Source organism: Ambystoma mexicanum, chromosome 8 (genome assembly GCF_040938575.1).
Source record: "Ambystoma mexicanum isolate Mex_15411 chromosome 8, UKY_AmexF1_1, whole genome shotgun sequence".
NCBI lineage: Eukaryota > Metazoa > Chordata > Amphibia > Caudata > Ambystomatidae > Ambystoma > Ambystoma mexicanum.
This window is the reverse complement of record NC_090929.1, coordinates 594,087,965-594,101,568: the sequence shown is the minus strand read 5'-3', so window position 1 is coordinate 594,101,568 and position 13,604 is coordinate 594,087,965.

The following is a 13,604-nucleotide window of genomic DNA, read 5'->3' as shown; positions in this document are numbered from 1 at the left end:
TTTGCTGTGTTTTTTAAAGTTTATCACATTTGTGAATATGGGATGCATTTTAGAATGTACAGAAATGCTGCTTAATTTGTGAAAATGTGGAAAGAGTTTGAGAAAGTGTATATCAATGTGTCCATTATGTTGTTTACATTGAAATGCATTTTGAGAATAGGGGGGCAGTTTTTGAACTGTGCCACTCAATCTGATTATTTGTGTCCAAAGGTTTTATTAATTTGGCAAAAAACGGGTCATTATATGTTTGCCGGTATCCCGTCGGTAATTCTGTTGGAATACCGGCAAACCGCCCTACTGTTTCCGCCACCTGATATCCCGGTATTACCCGGGATATCCCCTCCATGGAGTCCGCTAGGACTCCATGGAGGGGATTGCAGGTACTACCAGCACCAGTAACACCAGTGCGGATAATACATCTATTTCTTTTTCAGCATGCGGGCCTGATTTGCCTTCAGGTCTTGGCTGGAGGCAAATCAGTGACCCCCCACTGGCAAACTTGTGGTTTGGCGGTGCAGTAAATGTGACGGTAATGGATTTACCAGCCCTTTTACCACCATTTCTACTGCACCGGCAAACTTATAATGACCCCCATAGCCTGTACATAACATTATATTGTAGGTTTCTAGACTGAGAGATGGGGAATTGGCATTCCAGTATGCAGAAATATTGTAAAGTTATTTCCCAAAGTAATTGTGTTGGAGAAATAGACAGAGATAATGATATTTAGAAAGATATTCGGCTATCAGTAACATTTGTATTGTTTTAACTGTAATGGCTTCTTTGATATAAGAAGGTTCGATTTTACAGTGCATAATTGCAATCGAGAAAGAAACTGTAGAAGGAAAGCTTGTATTATCTGTAAAATGCTCTTTTCAATCGACGTGTTGCTCCTGTTGTAAATAAATAACCTTGGAATTGATATTGATATTTTATTTCTATCGCGTTAGAGGTAGAGGAGTGGAGCGCTCGAGATGGGAGGTATTTGCAGAGGGATAGCTGAAAGTATGTTGGACCCAGGCCCCAGAGAGCCTTGTGGACCATGCAGAGGGTATTGAATTCAATCCTTGCATCCACTGGGAGCCAATGGAGAGATTTCAGAGCTGGAGAGATACGATCCCAGGGCTTGAGGCCAAGGACAAGTCTCGCAGTCCTGTTCTGGATAAGTTGTATAGGGCAGAGAGTAGAGGCAGGTAGATTAAGAAAGAGGATGTTGCAATAGTCCAATTTAGAGAGAACCAGAGCTTGGGAGACAGTGAGCTTCTGGGGGAATGAGAGGAAAGGAAGAATACCTCTGAAGAGGTGCAGTAGGAAGTTTGACTTTTTTGATACATCAGCGATGTGGATGAAGAAGGAGAGTGTGGAATCAAAGTTGACACCAAGGTTCTTGGCCTCGCAGGTGGGGATAGGAGGAGGGCCAAGGGAGGCCGGCCAGAGAGTTAGGGGAAAGGAAGGTGATGGTGTGCCAATGAAGAGGATCTCTGTCTTGCTGGCATTAAAACAAAGATCCTTGGCGGCACACCAATCTTGAATGGCAGTTAGGCAATCAGTGATGAGAGAGGTGGAGGAGGTGGCCGAGGCCTGCCTAAAAATGAGTTGAGTGTTGTCTGCGTACCACTGGAAGTTTGATCAGAAAATGGCAATACAGAGGGTGAGAGTTGAAAAGCCAGGGCGAGAGGTTAGACCCCTGGGGAACACCGCAGGTGGAGAGTAAGATAGATGATAGGAAGGACCCAAGTTGGACCTGGGAGGGTCGATCAGAGAGGAAAGAGGTCAGCCAGGCCAGAGCCTGATCGGTGATACCCAAGTTATCCCGGAGACGGTTGAGCAGGATGGTATGGTTGACTGTGTCGAAGGCAGAGGAGAGATCAAGTAGGATGAGAACAGAGGGAATGCTAGAGTCAAGGTTGGAAAGCAGATCTTCACAGATGTTCAGGGGAGCAGTTTCCGTGCTTCTGCCAGATCTAAAGCCAGACGGATGGTCATGGAGACAGCCAACAGAATCAGAATGAAGGTTTAGCTGAGAGATGGCCAGCTTTTCAAGGAGTTTGCCTAAGAAAGGGGTAATGGAAATTGGGCAATAGTTGGCCGGACAAGAGGGATCCACTGTGGGTTTCTTGAGGAGAGTATGCACAAGGGAGTGCTTAAGAGGGGAGGGGAAGGATCCTGAGGCAAAAGAGTGGTTGCAGAAGTCGGCAAGGGTCGGAGCGAGGGTATCAATGTGGTCCTTGAGAGTTTTAGAGGAACAGGGATGAACCTGTTTTGACAAGGCTTTCGTAGATCAGACTTGTCTAGCGACCTCATCAGGGGAGAAGAGAGGAAAGGAAGAGAACGAGGGTGGGGGGTGGCTGGAGGAGGGTCAGTGGGTACTGACGGAGAGGGGAGAGGAGAGGGAGTGGAGGAGAGTGTGGACTGGATGTTCTGGGTTTTTGAGATAAAGTGTGAGGCCAGGGCATTGCAAAGAGCCTGAGAGGCAAGGGGAGGGGTAGAGACTGCAGCAGGGTTGGCCAGCTACTTACACATTTTAAAGAGTTCGGCCGAGCTGTTAGATGCTGCAGAGACATGGGCTTGAATGTGGACTCTCTTCTTGGTATGGACAGAGAGACGGTATTGCCTTTGGAGTAGGCGACAGGCCAGTTTGTCAGAGGATGAGCAGGAATCCCTCCATTTTCTCTCAGCCGCCCTACACCTACGTTTAAATGCAGTGTGTTGTTTATTACTGCGAGAACAGCATCTGGACAGGGTGGGTTGACAGCATCAGATGAAAGAATCATCCTAGTGGCTTCTATTCGTAGTTGAAGCATCATCACATGCCAGAAAAAACCCAGCCAGAAATTGAATTACAGAGTATCCACGAAAGGCTACCAAATATCTATGATAAGGTCGAGAGAACAACAATATTAGTCTTCTATGTCTACTGAACGGGGAGGGGGTTGATTGCATTTAACATACTTACAGTAATCCCCACATCCCCTTACCTACAGTTCTCTGCCTCAGACTGCAGTAGCATAGGGGGCATCTTGGCATTACCAATCACAAGGGTGTCTAACAGCCACAGACATCCTACTACAGTACCATATTTTAGGCTCATTTGATGGAATGTTATGTGTTAGTCGATACTCTAGTGGCCCACCAACCAACCTGACTGTAATAACAGAGACAATGACACCAACCACTGGAATCTCAATAGCCCATTGGTTGAGAGCTCAGCCAACTCGGCACCAAGTCCCATCACAGTGTATATTGTTCACTTTCCTGATGTAGAGACGTCTGTCCAAGCTTTGTGTTGCGCGTGTGTTATCCATTTTAGCGGCCAACTCCTCTCACTACGAAACTCAGATTGAAACGGTTTGGAGTAGCATGCGCTCATCAGGCAAAATTATGGCTTATGGAAGCTAAAATTGAAGTTCCCCCAAGTCACAGATCACCTTTGTACCCCCTTCCCAAGCTACCTTTCAAATAGCAGGGTCACTGGGCCTCATTACGAGGTTGGAGGTCGCATGCCGCTTTTGCCGGCATGGCTACCCCCAAACTCGGCTCTGGCACCTGCGAAAGGGGAATCACTGGGCCATTCCGACCTCGGCGGACCCGGTAATTTCCCTTGCACGGGTGCCGGAGCTGGTACGTCCCCATTCCCATAGGAGCCCCCATAGGGCTCAATGGGAATGGGGAGGATGGTAGAAGCGGTACCGTTCATACCGGTACCGTTGCTACCATCATGTTCTGCTCGTGGGTGGCGATACGGCCACCTGGTTGGGTTAGCTGCTAGGGCACCCGCGAGCAGAACTCTTAGTATGGTGGTACGGTAACTACAGTGCCGGTAGCGATACCGGCACCGTTGTTGCCTTACCGCCATACTCGTAATGAGGCCCATTGTCTTTTTGACTCAAGCCCTGTCTAAGCTAAGAATGATATGCAGGTGACGTCGAGGGAGACGTTACTTCCATGTTTTAATGTCATACTGCGTTTTATTTTGTGTTCGAGATGGAAAAAAAAGACTGAAAGAAATATGTATAGCCATTTTTCCTGGAACCTAAAATAATGTGCTCTGTGTGGACAATCATCGTACACTTCCGTTCAACTTTTGAACCTGAAAGCAGTAGCCTTGGGGCTAAGAAGTTAAAGTGAGTGCCCTGTTCTTTGCCACTTCCCCCAGAGTTTAGGCATTCGGGGCTGCATGACGTCGATTGTTGGCCCATGTGTGCACCAAGGGACACACACATTCATCAGATAGTTGCTGGAGTCAAAAAGAAGGACTGTACTTGGCGTCAACGCTGCCCCAGTCGAGCTCAAGTGCTCGCTGACAAATGTTTATCGTTCAAGCTTTTAAGATTTTCAACACCAAGCCTTCCTCCTGCTCCCAAAGCGCAGGCGTCAACACCCAAAAACGACATCTTAGTAAACTGTTTACACATAAGGCAGAATCATGGGCCGTTTTTGGACATTGTCTGGAGTCCAACATTCCTGAATATCGGATGGGGGCGCTGCGCAGTTCCCGGGAAGACTCCATGGCACACACTGAATCCCTGAAAACCAATCCAGGGGTTTGAAACTCGGCCTTCCGTAGAAGAAACAAAGATGGTTTATTTCCGTATACAGTACTTATGCGTTGTTCTTGATTGTTATTATATATTCATTTTGTGGGTGGTCTTACACACTTCTTCACAGTTTCTGAAAGACAAGAAAGAAACAGTGCATCAATTATGGAGTTGCGTGATAGTGTATTGTCCCTAAAGTTAAGGTCCTAATGACATAATGTCCGGTACATTTACATTTGGAGATGCCTGTCACCCCCACGCTCTCTCCTCCGTGGTTCGCCCCACCTTTAGGCCGTGTCCACCTGTCTTTGTGGACGCATGGATTTTCATATGCATGGGTCACGTCGTAGTGGGGCTGCCAAGTACAGTTTTTTCATGAACTGGCCAGATGTTTTGATACATATGCAGTGCTTAAAATTGAAACTCAGAAGTGTGGGTACTCACTATAGCAGAGTACCTGCTTACAGTTGAGAAGTGCTGGTACTCCCTCATTAAAAGCATTGGCTTCCTGCTGAGAACACCATGCCTTTTAAATAAAAGAAGTGCAGGTACTCACTATAGCAGAGTACCTGCTTACAGTTGAGAAGTGCGTGTACTCCTCAATTAAAAGCATCGACTTCCTGCTGGGAATTGCCAGTACTATGCCTGTTAAATAAAAGAAGTGCAGGTACTCAGGACCGGCAAGTACTTGCCCATTTAAAGCACTGTACATATGACCTATATGAAGTGGCATAGATGAGTCCTTGATGTTAGAGCAGTGGTCTTCAAACTGGGGGGCTGACCCCCCCAGGGGAGCTGAATAATGTCGAGGGGGAGCCCAAGTCTCTTCAAAAAGGGATGAGGTTGACTGTCCATAGCTCCCTCCCCTACCCACCCCCCCCCCAGCAACGGACAGGGTGGTTCTAAAATGCGGTTATCTGACTAAAAAGGAGATTAAATAACGTTGGACAGCCACCACGTTTAGCTTGGAAATGAAACATATTTTACTCAGATTGTTAAATATAATTGGCAACATGCCCTACTCCAGTTGGGAATTTCTATGGCAATTTTGGTGTTAACTTTGAATTCTGGAACTTTTAGTCCTGGATTTTCCAATTATAAAACCAGGATTACAAGTTCCAGAATGCAAAAATTAAAACCAAGACTGGAATCGCCTCTCCCAATTGGAAGGGGGCATTGGAGCATGTTTACATATGTGTGTTGTGCTTGTGTGCCTTTTAATGTAATGAACTACCTGTGCAGGATCTATCTCATAATATTCATTAATTCATCTTTTATAACGCGCTTCAAACCAGAGACCAGTCTCTAAGCGTAGGACCGGGATTAGAACTTGTATAGCTCTGCGTTATCTTGCTTCCAAGAAAAGCCTGTTGCCCCTGAGCTATCCTCCCAACCTATTAGCACCCTGGAAGGATGCTCGGAACGCGGGCTGTATTGTATGGTACAAGCCTGTGTTCCGAGCAGCCTAAGTGCATCATGTCAGCGCACCTCCTATTTCCCACTCTTTCTTTGCTTTCCCCTCCCACCCTTACCTCTTAGCACATGTCTACTCCTTATGCAGGTGTTAAGAGTGGTTTAAAAAAAAAAAAGAAATCTTTCCTTCCGGTGTGGTGCCACGCAGCACCGTAGTTCCTGAGGTCTGTTTCCTTTTTGATGATGTTAGGTCATCAACATAGAAAATGCACCTCCAGAACTACAGAGCGTCAATGCACCACACCAAAAGCATAGCTCTGAACCTTGCATGGCCGTTGGGCGGGTGAAACCAACCGATTTTGTATTTGGCGGGTGAAAGCCCATTGATTCCTATGGGCGTGTAGGGAGCTTGGCGGGTGAAAGAGCTGCCTAAGTGGCGGGTAACACCCGCCAAAAGCCTGTGAGGTGAGAGATATGGAAAAGATACGTTTTCTTTTTTTTTTATAAACATCATGTGCACCCGTGTAGTAACCTACACAGGTTCTAATGGCGATATGCCCCTTGGTGGCAATCCTGCAAACACTTTAAGATGTGGAGCTATGTATTGCAGGACTGTTATGTAAAACTCTTGGTAATCATGCACGCTCAGGGATAATTATGGAATCTCATTATTTTGAAGAAGGTAGAGAGGCCTGTGATTTTGTCATGGGTAATGGAGAGATTGCACTTGCACTGACCAAATGACGTCCTCTGCAAAAATACACAGACATTATCGGCTTCCTCTGCCCAATGTTCAGACCGAACTTCTGCTTTTAGCTAGTGTCCCGGCTGCACATCTCAGAGAGTGATCTAATAATAGGCTTTAGAAAACCTAGTAATACATATCATTATCCAGCAGAGAGTTGCACCAATCATTAGGGCGTGCAACCCATTTTTATTGAATTAGCCTACAACTAACAGCAACCTCACAAGAAGAATCATTTTTTCTCCAGTTTGTATTTTGTCATCCACAGGAAACACGGAGAACGCCGTGACAGCCATGACAGCTGTCAGCTGCGAGGACAGTCCCTACAGCTACATGCTGCATTCTATTATGAAACGGATTGTCCCTCACGCGCCCCCCGCAGGGACATGTGCAGTCTATCGATGCATGCAACATGAGTTAACGGGAGTGCATTGCATACATAAGATTGTAGTGATATATCAGCCCGTTTCTGTGATTTGCTGTCGGTGATTGCTTGCTGTTGGGTTTTGGTGTTGCCCACTAGGTTTGTACTAATATTCTCCAGAGACCAAGGGGCGGTTGCATATTGGAAGCCTTCTGTAATGAGCCATGTCAAGCCAAATTGCCGTCTCGGCAGAGCTTCTTTAAAGTTTACCTTTCTTCTATGGGTCTCGAGAATTGAAGCCCAAATAATTCAGACGTGTTAGAAAAAAAATCACTTTTGCTCACCTGCCCTGCTGGTGCAATTGAAAAGATAATCGCTGAGTGGATTTTGGAAAGTTGAATCTCTGGTTTATTGATTGACTTGTGGCATTTCCTTCAATGGCTACACACATTGCTCTGTCACTCGTTATTTTTGTGTTTTCACGGTCACCTCTTCAGGGCATACCTCGAAGGAGTTGTCGACCATTGCAACACAGCAGCATATGCACTTTCTTGTGACAAGTAGACACAAGGTTTTGCTGTGAGACCCATTTCAGGGGCTTGAGGACAGTGTGACCTGCAACACACCCTTCCCCTTCATCTCCCATCTAACAACAAAAACTATGGGTTACTTACCAAATAAACAAAACAGAAAGGGGATGGCTGGAAGGTTTCAAATCTTTCATAACCACTGGCACAGCTCGGGGCAACCTTCCAGACCATCGTTTTTTTGGTTCGACTTGTGTTTGTCAGTTGCAGTTTCCAGTCTTTGGCGAGACACTGGGCAGGCACTGGATGTCTGCGCTTTGGGGTTTAGGCCTCATCGAGATGCTCTGTCTGTTAACAGACTAGCCTGAGTGATTTACAATAGACCAGGTTGTTTTTTTTTTATGTCTGCTTACATTCACAGTAATTCGGTCATATGGGCCTGTAACACTGATATTAATGCTTCATATGGTGATCCATTCTTGTATGAAATACATATCATATTACAGTGATATCATAACCATATTTTTCTTAGTTTACTGAGGAACATTGCTCTGTGATGCCACTTCCTGTTTTGTCAAAGGGTGAAAGGTCATGTGCCATCACTTCTTGTGATGTCACTTGGGGGAATGCCATCACTTCCTGTGATGTCATCAGAGGTCTCAGGTCATGTGGTGTCACTTTCGCTACCCCTGGCATTTTGGTGAAATTACATCTGTGAGAGATGATATCTTTCTGGTCATAAGCCGAGGAAGGCCCAGGAGGAATTTGGTGTCCAGTCCTACCAGGTGATGTCAGTGGGTCAGTCCATGGGTGAATGGGCAGCCCAGGACAACTGTGTACTCCTTTGAGTCCAGCAAGTGTTAGCCTTTCAAAGACAAAGATCCCATCCCCATCCTGCACCCACTATATGTTCATCCCATCAGCATGGCCAAGCCACAGCCAAGCAACACCGAATCAGGAAGGAGAAAAGAGGTGAGACCTCCACCACTACTTCACATTGATGAGTGAGTAAGTCAGCCAGTCTGCACACCAGTACTCTGAAGAAAGCAGCAACACAAGAATTAAGGTAAGATCTTGTTTTTTTGCAACGGGCCTGCGGGACTCAGCTGGAGCATCCACACCTCACCATAACCGTCCTTGAATCTCTCTCCCGAGCCTTCTAGGTTCTGAGAATGGAAGGCTCGGGAGACATTACAACACACCTCCCTCTTTACAACAATGAACAACCCAAACTGCGAACAGTATCAACCACAAAGTACAAATTATAATTGTTAATGAAAACCAACAGTCCTGAAACTTCTAAAGATGTTTGCATTAACCGAACCATGTTATGTCTAAGGAACCACCCCTCCATTTTTACTCCCATACAAAATCCTGCATCCATTTTGGTTCTCGTCTCAAAATTTTAGATGATAAACATGCATCACCACTCTCAGTATCTCTTGATACACCACTGCAACCACCACTCTCAGTATCTCTTGATACACCACTGCAACCATTCTCACATTTGGCCAATCTGCCCATTGACCACACTTCCCCTCCTTCCACGATCACCACCCCATTCCTCACTGCAGATATCCTCTTGGGGCCAATAAATTAACTTTCTGTACATTTATGTGTGAATCTTGTATTTTGTATAAAGACCCATTCTCCTACACTCCAATTGAGATCCTTCACTCTCCTTTTCCTGTCAAATGTTTCTTTGGACACTACTTGACTCTTTTTTTATATAATCCATTATGCTTTTCCTGTCCACCAACACTGAATTTGCCAACCCTAACCATCCGGGGCACAATCTGGTTCCAGGTTCTCTCCCATTTAGAGACACAAACGGTAATATCCTAGTCACTGAATGAGGTGTGGTGAGGTAGTTCCACATTATGTGATCCAGAAATTCTTTCCATGGTAAACCTGAGTGCATTGCCAACTGGATGCCCCCCTTAATAAATCTGTTGGTCATCTCTACCAACCCATTGGCCCTTGGATGACATAAAGCTGTGCGTGTGTGTTTGATGGCATAACTACGTAGAAACTTCTTCACAAACTCAGAAAAAAATTGAACACCATTATCGGAGACAATTTCTGGGGGAAAACCCTCTCTCAAGAAAATGTTCTCCAAGAATGCCACTAACTCCCTTGTTGTCACTCTTTGACAGCACTTCACTCCACCCATTTAGTGTGGTAATCCACCAACACAAACAACATTTTTAATCCTTTACCTAACCCCATAATTGGGCCCATTATGTCAATTGCCAACTTTTTCCATGGTTGATCTGGGACAAAACTGGGAATTAGAGTGGTTTCAGGTACAATTTTGTTCTTGTCACTCAAACGACAAGGTCTTCAATTTCTCTGCTACTTTGTCCATACCCGGCTACCAAAAACGGTGTCTTAGCTTCCTCTTGGTAGTACTCTCTCCTAGATGTCCCTGATGGACTATCTCTACTAATTGATTTCTAATCCTCTTTGGAGGTACAATACATAAGCCTCTTCTAAGTCTTCCATCCATGACACTCAACTCATCCTTGACTTCCCACCAAACCTCAAACCTCCTCTCTAACACCTCTTTGCTGGGCCAACCGAACACTGTCCATTCTCTGATAATCTTCATATCCTTGTCCAAATTCTCACATCTCTCCCACTCCATATGTTCTACACATCCTAAATACACCTCTGTAACAATGCTTCCTTCTTTTTCTTCACTGTACACCTCCTCCTCTCCCACTGCTACTGGCATCCTAAATAGGTAATCTGCCACAACATTACATTTTCCTGGTAAGTAACACACTTTGAAATCATATCCTTGTAGTCCTAGGCACCAACAGCTAATCCTTGGTGAACCAGCTGCCCAATTACCACACTCAAACATTTGAGCCAATGGCTTGTCGTCTGACCTGACAATAAATGTCCTGCCCCACAAGAAAAACTTGAAATGACATGTTGCCCAGTACACTCCCAATGCCTCACTTTCAATTACAGAGTAATTTTATTCAGCCCCTTTCAGTGTTCTCGATGCAAATGCTATCACTCTTTCTTCCTTATTCTTGTCATACTGCTTAAGTGTAGCCCCAACCCCAAAACGCTTGCATCTACAGTTAAGACATATTTGTCGCCTGATGAAAACTTTCCAATCTACAGTGCCTTAACAATGTCCTCTTTTATTTTGCGAATTGCTTCCTCACAGTCCTTTGAACATTCAAATTTAATTCCTTTCTTGAGCAAGGACCTTAAAGGCGTGGACATAACTGCAAAGTCTTTCACAAATTTGTGGTAGTTTTCAGCTAATCCTAAAAATGACCTCAGTTGATCCTTATCTGCAGGACTTGGTGATTTGTGAATGGCCTCCACTAGACTCAGTTTTGGGCTGATGTCATTTCCCGACACACAATGATCCAAATACTCCACACTATCCACTGAAATCTTGCATTTTCTTCTTTGCATTGTTAGTGCTGCATCTTTCAATGTAATCAATACTTTTTTTAACAGTTCCTCATGTCTTTCAGGTGACTCAGCATAAATCAAAATGTCGCCTCGGAATATAAATATGCTTGGCACCCCTTCCAAAACCTTCTCTGTCACCCTTTGAAACTCTGCAGCTGCTGAGGCTAATTCAAAAGGCATCTGACAGTACTTAAATGTTCCTTCAGTTGTCACAAATGCCGTCAGGTGTTGACACTCATCTGACAGAGGTACCTGATGATATGCTGAAGATAGGTCTATAACTGAAAACATTTTTGCATTGCTCATAGTTGATAATGCTTGCAAAATGACAGGTAGTGGATGACGATCCACCCAAATGTTCCTATTTAGATCTCTTAGATCCACACAGATTCTAATGTTACCATTTGGTTTCACCACAATTACTACCACAGACAACCACTATGAACTCTCAATCTTTTATTTTTTTTAAAAAACTTTTATTTATAAGTGGAAGTATACAACATGCACATACAGTGAAGCTTTGCCATTCAATTGTAATGACACCATTTACATTTCACATTAGCAACAATGCTCTGACCTATTTTCCAGAGGCACAGAGTTACCAGAACGCCTCGTGTTTTAGGTCACATCAGTGGAGGCTATGGGTATGGGCGATGTCGACCCACTATCGGTTTGCCTGATGAGGTAGCCACAGAATGCAGTCCACACATTTATAGGGCAATTTTGTGACAGTAGGGAATTGATATACTCTTCTTCACATGTCTGAGTCCAGGTAAGTGCATTCAACCACATCTTAAAAGTAGGGGGAGAAGGGCATTTCCAACACTGAAGAATGCATTTCTTGGCCACCATACAGCTTACGTTCAGAAACGTAGAATTTTGGCACTGTCATCTCTCCATACTCCAAACAACACACCGGTAGGGTCCGGACCAAGCGTAACACCCACAATCTCAGAAAGGGCCCTGAGGATCTCATCCCAAAAACCATAGAGGCTGCTGCAGGACCAGAACATATGCATGTGATCTGCTCCCTCCATCAGAGATTTTGGACAGGTATGTATCTGGTTCCAGGAGAACTTGGTAAGCTGTGCGGGGTAGAAGTACAATCTATTCAGTAGTTTATATTGCATGCAGCGGTACCTAAAGTTGAGGGAGGCCCTGCGCATGTGTGAGCAAAGTTTCTTCCAAACTTCATTCGAGATCACAAGGTCAAGCTCATCAGCCCATTCATTGCGTGCTGTAGGAGGCAGATTTGGGAATTTCGCTAGTTATATTTTAATAGGGAGGAGACAACCAAACAGGCACGGCTTTAGTTGGCTATATAGCGTATTTCTGGCGTTTCAGGCGGTTCGTCCCGGAAGGATGACCACATAGCACGCCCCGAAGCTCGGAGTCTGTGATATTGCAACATCTCCAGTGCCGATCCAGAATGTCCCGTTCGCCATGTTTGTGGGGTAATGAACTTCCCCTTGCAGAATAAATCGGTCAATACTTGGTATCCCAGTGCTTTCCAGTGCATGGAAAGAAGTCTGTCATGTGTAGGTACAAGCCCTGGGAACCCCCAGATAGGAAGCCATTTGTAGTAGGGGCGCAGTTTTGATGCTGGGCCCAGTAAGCGCTCCCATGCCAATAGAGTGGACCAAGGGGGAGTCGTCCTTGTATGTGGGATGAAGAATTAGCAACATTATATTTACTTCTGCCTCTGCAGGTCTTTCCAATTTAGCATGTGGCGGAGCAGTTGGCTTTGTGTACCAGTATGTGGCATATTGGGCTTGTGCTGTGATCCAATATAATGTCAAGTTAGGGGCGGTGAAGCCCCCTCTCTCATATGGCAGAGTCATATGTGTCCACTTTTTGCAGACCATGCCAGCATGCCATAGGAATTGTGCGCACGATTTGTGTAATCTATCCAAATATTGTTTCCCTGGCCACACCGGCACATTTGCAAAGATATAGAGGAGTTTAGGGACAAGAATAATTTTTACTAGTGAGAGTTTCCTGGCTAGCGAGAGCGGGAGGGTGCGCCATCTCGTTATTTTGGATTCAGTATATTGTGCAGCAGCCGTGTAGTTTTCAGTTAACAAGGACATTTTAGACAATGACACCTGGACCCCCAGGTACCTGATTGCCCCCGGCGCCCAGCGGAGAGGATACTCACACGCAGGTTGTTGAGTTGCACTAGTAAGCGGAAATATCTCAGATTTAGAATAATTAATCATGAAGCCAGAGAAGTGCCTTTTCGCATTACATCCCGTAAGCTGGGGTCTAGGTTCATGGATGTGTCCCTAACGTATAGCAATACATGGTCCGCATATAACAAAATTATCTCAGGGGTCTGTTTTAGTTGTATTCTCTTACGGGCAGTTCGGGATCATATATAGTCCGCCATTGGTTCGATAACCAACACAAAAAGAATGGGGGAGAAAAGGCAGCCCTGTCGGGTGCCACTCAGTAGTGCAAAAGATGTTGAGGTTATGGAGTTCAGCAGAACCCTAGCCGTGGGGCATGTGTATAACAGTTTGATAAACTTAATCATGTTTGTGCCCACACCCATTTTCCCCAGGATTTCCCATATA